This window comes from Stomoxys calcitrans, chromosome 1 (assembly GCF_963082655.1).
Source record: "Stomoxys calcitrans chromosome 1, idStoCalc2.1, whole genome shotgun sequence".
NCBI lineage: Eukaryota > Metazoa > Arthropoda > Insecta > Diptera > Muscidae > Stomoxys > Stomoxys calcitrans.
The window spans coordinates 115793679-115801492 of record NC_081552.1 but is presented as its reverse complement, the minus strand read 5'-3'; positions in this window follow the sequence as shown (position 1 = coordinate 115801492).

The window sequence follows — 7814 nt, the reverse complement described above, 5'->3', positions numbered from 1 at the left end:
GACATGGCTAGATCGACTTAAAATGTCATGACGATCAAGAATATATATACTTTATGGGATCTTAGACACATATTTCGAGGTGTTACAAACAGAATGACGAAAATAGTATACCCCCATCCTATGGTGGAGGGTATAAAAATTTGAGGAAAATGTTCTCCATAATTGAAATAAATTAAATCAACCCAAAAGAACTCAGTATTTGAAATAACTGTTGTTATAAACTAAGTTTATAATGTAATTATTATTTTTCCCCGATTTCGGTTTTGTTATAACAAAGTTTATATTGAAACAAGTAAAAGCGTGCTAAGTTCGGCCGGGCCGAATCTAATATACCCTCCACCATGGATCGCATTTGTCGAGTTCTTTTCCCGGCATCTCTTCTTAGGCAAAAAAGGATATAAGAAAAGAGTTGCACTGCTATTAAAACGATATCAAGATATGGTCCGGTTCGGACCACAATTAAATTATATGTTGGAGACCTGTGTAAAATTTCAGCCAATTCGTATAAGAATTGCGCCCATTGGGGCTCACGAAGTATAATAGAGACACTATTTATATGGGATCTGTATCGGGCTATAGACCGATTCAGACCATAATAAACACGTTTGTTGATGGCCATGAGAGGATCCATTGTACAAAACTTCAGGCATATCGGATAATAATTGCGACCTCTAGGGGTCAAGAATTCAAGATCCCAGATCGGTTTATATGACAGCTATATCAGGTTATGAACCGATTTGAACCTTATTTGACACAGTTGTTGAAAGTAAAAATAAAATACGTCATGCTAAATTTCAGCCAAATCGGATAGGAATTGCGCCCTCAAGCTCAAGAAGTACAATCCCCAAATCTATTTATATGACAGCTATATCAGGTTATGGACCGATTTCAACCATACTTGGCACAGTTGTTGGATATCATACCAAAACACGTCGTGCAGAATTTCATTCAAATCGGATAAGAATTGTGCCCTCTAGAGGCTCAAGAATTCAAGACCCAAGATCGGTTTATATGGCAGCTATAACAGGTTATGGACCGATTTGAACCATACTTGGCACAGTTGTTGGATATCATAACAAAACACGTCGTGCGAAATTTCATTTCAATCGGATAAGAATTGCGCACTCTAGAGGCTTAAAAAGTCAAGACCCAAGATCGGTTTATATGGCAGCTATATCAGGTTATGGGCCGATTTGAACCATACTTGGCACAGTTGTTGGATATCATAACAAAGCACGTCGTGCAAAATTTCATTCTGATCGGATAAGAATTGCGCACGCTAGAGGCTCAAGAAGTCAAGACCCAAGATCGGTTTATATGGCAGCTATATCAGGTTATGGGCCGATTTGAACTATACTTGGCACAGTTGTTGAATATCATAACAAACCACGTCGTGCAAAATTTCATTCCAATCGGATAAGAATTGCGCACTCTAGAGGCTCAAGAAGTCAAGACCCAAGATCGGTTTATATGACAGCTATATCAAAACATGGACCGATATGGCCCATTTACAATACCAACCGACCTACACTAATAAGAAGTAAAATTTCAAGCGGCTAGCTTTACTCCTTCGGAAGTTAGCGTGCTTTCGACAGACAGACGCACGGACGGACGGACGGACAGACGGACGGACGGACGGACAGACGGACGGACATGGCTAGATCGACATAAAATGTCACGACGATCAAGAATATATATACTTTATGGGATCTCAGACGAATATTTCGAGTAGTTACAAACAGAATGACTAAATTAGTATACCCCCCATCTTATGGTGGAGGGTATAAAAATATTTTTTGTTGGAGGCCATTGTGGCGCAGAGGTAACCATGTCTTCCTATGATGCTGAACGGCCGGATTGGTATCCGATCCCAATGCGAATGTCGAGAACATTAGAAAAATTTCCCCAAACCTCATGCAAAAGGAATTATAAATGAACTTTTGAAATAAGTTTGAAGTCGTGAACACAAATGACTGAAAACTTGGTTGTTTTATTCATTAATTGTACCACGCAAATCTGGGGGACCAACTATCAGAAATTCTACCACAAAATTTGTAACAATGAACCTATTTTCAGGAAATTTTTGATAGTTGTCATTTTATTGCTCTTTCGAAACGAACTTAATGATCGAAGATTTTTTTTTTGCATTGGAAAAGTAAAACCAGAAGATACCACAACACCAATCATAGTATGACGCGTTTTGATTTTTGGTGGACATCTAATCGGATACTTTTGGGTGCGCCATTCAAACTACGTTGGTAGGCACATGTTGACTTTACGTACAAATATTTTGCAAAATCGTGAGCTCCAGGAGCCGTAGTAGACTGGACAGAAGATCGGTTTATATGGCTACATTTATTCGAATTAAAAAGTAATCAGACTAATGTTGTCATACGAACTATAGTTGTGTCATTAAGGTGGTTTTATCTCAAAGATAAAAACCCGATGTCCATTATTGTTGCCTTCAGCCTCCTAAAATGTTTCATTTAGTTAGATTTTAAGCCAAAGCTATTTTCTCGTGTCATACATCAAATTAAAGGCCATTTTCTGTTTAACATTTCATGTTCAATAACGAAGAACGTAAGTAGTACTGAATTCGAGATAATGAAGCATAAGTTCGTAAAAAAGTGCAAGCTAACCCTTGTGCTGATAGTCAGTCTGTGTTTTTATACACTGCACCACCACTGTGGTACAGGTTATTATAGATTTGTGCATTTGTTTGCAACGCTAAGAAGCAGAAGAGCTAGACCCACTGATAAGTATACCGATCGACTCAGAATCACTTTCTGATTCGATTTAGCCATGTCCGTCTGTCCGTCTGTGAGTCCATGTATTCTCGTAATCAAAGTGCAGGTCGTATTTGTTGCTCGATTGTCAAGAAATTGTGCACGTGTCACTTTTTTGCCCCAAGGACAAACGTTATTGGTTTTGAAAAAAATCGGTTCAGATTTAGATATAGCTCCTATATATATATATTTCATCCGATATGGCTTTTTAGATGATGTGGAAATCCAAATCTTTTGTCCTATGGTAGGAAAATCTTACAAGGTTCTAAATTGCTATTTTAACTGTTGGTATCTAAATTAAAGTCTGACTAGATTTCCAGAAAAGTTCTACATATAAAAAGTACTACATGCACTAGGTGGTGTAGGGTATTATATAGTCGGCACCGCCCGACCTTTGCCTTTCCTTACTGGTTTTTTGTTTTGTAATTAAGGTACAGATCGCATTTATTATCCAATCATCACGAAAATTTCCACACATCACTTTCCAAGCCCAAAGACAATCGCTATGAATTTTTGGGAAAAATTCGTTTAGATTTAGATATAGCTTCCATACACATAATTCGCCCGATAAGCATTTAAAAGGGCGTAGTTATAACAATTTTCGACCTATTTGCACGAAATTTGAAACGGAATATTGTATTACCCATCTCAAAGTCTCTACCAATTTTTAATCAAAATAGGTTCAGATTTCCAATTATAGTTTTCAACCTACAGTAACTACAGCTTAATCATTCAACGCCGGCTTCTATCTCTATATGGAAGCTATATCCAAATCTGAACCGATTTTAATAAAAATTTCCTGAGGCTTTCAGATGGGCAATACAACATTACATACATACCCATCCAAAATTATTGTAACTTCGCCTTTTTATTCCCACCACCATAGGATGGGGGTGTACTAATCAGTCATCCCGTTTGTAACACCTCGATCTATTGATTTGGGACCCCATAAAGTGTATAAATTCTGGATCGTCTCGACATTATGATTCGATCTAGCCAAGTCCGTCTGTCTGTCGAAATCACGATAGCGCTCGAACGAGTAAAACTAGCCGCTTGAAATATTGTACAGATACTTAATAAAGATGTAGGTTGTTGGGGAATGCAAATGGGCCATATCGGTTTAGATTTAGATATAGCTCCCATATAAACCGATAGGTTGTTGGGGATTGCAAATGGGCCATATCGGTTTAGATTTAGATATAGCTCCCATATAAACCTCCCGATTTGACTTCTTGAGCCCCTGAAAGCCACAAATTCCGTTCGATTTGGCTGATATTTTTATTTAACCTAGTGTTTTGTTCTGATTTTCAACAATTGTGCTAAGTTCGGTTCAAATCGGTCTATAATCTGATATAGCTCCCATATAAACCGATCTCCCGATTTGACTTTTTGAACTCCTGGAAGAGGCAATTTTTGTCCGATTTGATTCTTGAGCCCCTGAAAGCCACAAATTCCGTCCGATTTGGCTGAAATTTTGCACGTATTGTTCTGTTATGATTTTAAACAACTTAATCGGTCTATAACCAGATAAGCTCCCATATAAAATAATCTCCTGATTTGACTTCTTGAGCCCTTACAAGTCGTTATTTTTATCCGATTTGGCTGAAATTTTGCATGTAGTGTTCTGTTTTGCCTGCCAACAACAATTCTAAATACGGTCCGAATCGGTCTATAACCTGATATAGCTCCCATGTAAACCGATCTCCCGATTAGGCTTCTTGAGCCCTTACAATCCGCAATTCGTTTCCGATTTGGCAAAAGTTTTGCATGTGGTGTTATGTCATGACTTCCAAGAACTGTGTTTAATACGATCTAAATCGGTCTATAACCTGAAATAGCTTATATGTAAACCGATCTCTCGATCATCTTTGTTCGGTTCTTAGAAGTATGTAGAATAAAATTATGCCCTTGAACGAAATTTATTTTGTAAAATTTTTTAGCAGAATCCATGGTCGTGGGTTCTCAAGATTCGGTCCGGCCGAACTTAGAACGCTTTTACTTGGCAAGTGTAAATCGAACCAATTAAATATATGGGAACTATATCTAAATCTGAACCGATCAAAATTGACAACGTGTTTTTTTTGGGCTTAGATAGTGATATGCGCAAATTTTCGTGATGTTTGGGTAATAAATGCGATCTCTACCTTAATTGCAAAAAACAAGGGCTACCTTCAACGTTTTTAGGGACATTAGCTTCATTATTTCGAATTCAGTACTACTTACGTTCTCGCTATTGAACATAAAATATCAAACAAACTAGTAAGGAAAGCCTCGGGCGGAGCAAACTATAATACTCTACATATATAGCACTTATATCCAAATCTAGTCAGACTTTAATTTTGCATACCCATTGAAATATCGAATAGAGCCTTCTACGATTTTCTTACAATGGTACGAAAATTGAGGCTGCTACATCCGTAAAAGTTGAAACGCATAAAAGTTATATATAAGAGTTTTACCTAAATCTGATTCGATTTTGATGAAATTTGCACATGTATTGGGATGTCAATTAAAACATATCATGAACAATTTTGCAGAGATCGGGCCAAAATTGTAGCTACTACAGCCTTAAAAGTCGAAACGATTAAAAGATATATATGGGAACTTTAACTAAATCTGGTTCGATTTTGATGGCATTTTTTGATGTAGTGTGACCTCAAATAAAACATCTCCTGCAACATTTTGTAAAGACGGGACCAAAATTGGGAACTATATATAAATCTGATCCGATACTGATACAATTTTGCACACATACTAGGACATTAAAAAAAAGCGAACGATTCAGGCATTGCCGACATCTTTGCTGACTTCTTTAGCACTACCTACTCAGATAATTATTATGATTTATGTGGAACATATCCATACACAATCAACAATTGAGCTTTTATAGACGTGGGATTGGCGAAAACGTAGTATTTGAAAATTTAAGGTCACTGAAGATAACTTTTAATCCCGGTCCAGATGGAATTCCATCGAACATTTTGAAGCATTGCGCTCTCGAACTTTCAACAGTTCATTAAAGCATGGATATCTTCCGGAATTGTGGAATCAATCTTATATAAGACCGTTATTTAAAGCCGGAAATCGCAATGAGGTATCTAATTACAGAGGCATTTAAATTTTGAATGCCATTCCGAAGCTAATAGAAAAAATTCTGACTGACACTATTTCACAAGTCTCTTCTATATTGTCTCCCTACCAACAAGGGTTCCGGAAATCGAAATCGACAATAACAAATATTTTAGAATTTGCTTGTTTGGTTAACGATAGCTTTAGGGAACGCTACCAAACGGATACTATATATACCGATTTTAGTAAAGCATTTGATAAAGTCAACCACAACCTTCTGTTAAGAAAGATAGATCTTATTGGTTTCAGTCCATCTTTACTAAAGTGGATCAGATCATATCTGACAGGACGTACTCAAAGAGTTAAATTTGGTACTGCAGTTTCCAAATCAATTGTTGTCTCTTCAGGTGTTCCACAGGGTAGTCACCTTGGCCCTGTGATATTTTGTTTGTTCATAAACGATCTCCCTTTTACTTTAAAGCACTCGAATATTTCGATATATGCAGATGATGTAATTATCTTCAGATCAACGAGAGACTCTGACGAACAGTGTTATCTTCAGTATGACCTTGATACTCTTTACGAATGGTGCAACCAGAACTTTATGGAACTTAATATCAATTCAAAAACAATTTCTACTATTTTGTCTCCGTCGAAATGGGTGGGACAGAAGTTCATTACCTTCGTATGAGTACCGATTAAATCTTATAAAGCTTCCTACATTAAAAAGTCGTAGAACCATGCTAAACATTACGTTTTTGACTAAATTAATTCATGGCCAAATTGATTCCTGCTTTATTTTGAGTCGAATTTTCTTTAACGTTCCTATCGGACCTACCAGATATTTTGATCTTTTGAAAATGTTGTAAGAATCGGGCAAAAATTGTGGCTTCCACAGCTTTAAAAGGGCACATCGGATGAAAGATATATGGGAGCTATATCTAAATCTGTACCAATTTTTTTATAATCAATAGCGTTCGTTCTTGGACCAAAGAAGCGACATATGCAAAATTTGGTGAAAATCGGACAACAAATGTGACCTGTACCTTGAATGCAAGAATACATGGACAGACAGACAGGCGGACATAGCTCAATCGAATCAGGAAGTGATTCTAAGCCGATCCGTATACTTATCGATGGGTCTAGCTATTCTCCTTCTTAGCGTTGCAAACAAACGCACAAATCTAAAATTCCCTGTACCATAGTGGTGGTGTAGGATATAACAAGTAAAAAGGCGTTAAGTTCGGCCGGGCCGAACTTTGGATACCCACCACCTTGGGTATATATGTAAACCTCCTTTTATCAAATTTCGGTGAAAATTTCATACCTTATGTCCCATATCAGTTATATCAAATTATGTTCCGATTTGGACCAAATACTAATAAGTACACTAGCAATATCTAAAAATAAACCGATCTGAACCATATATGACACGGATGTCGAAAAGCCTAACATAAGTCGCAGTGTCAAATTTCAGTGAAATCGGATTATAAATGCGGCTTTTATGGGGCCAAGACTTTAAATCGAGATATCGGTCTACATGGTAGCTATATCCAAATCTGGACTGATTTGGGTCAAGTTGCATAAAAGTGTCGAAGAGCGTAACACAAAGCACTGTCCCAAATTTCGGACAATAAATGACTCTTTTATGGGCCCAAAACCTTAGATCGAGAGATCGGTCTATATGACAGCTATATTGAAATCTGGACCGATCTGGGCCAAATTGAAGAAGGACGTCGAAGAGCCTAACCAAACTCACTGTCTCAAATTTCAGCGACATCAGACAATAAATGCGTCTTTTATGGCCCCAAAACCTAAAATCTAGATATCGGTCTATATGGCAGCTATATCCAACTCTGGACCGATCTGTGCGATATTGCCGAAGTATGTCAAGGGGCTTAACTTAACTCACTGTCCTAAATTTCGGCGACATCGGACAATAAATGAGCATTTTATGGG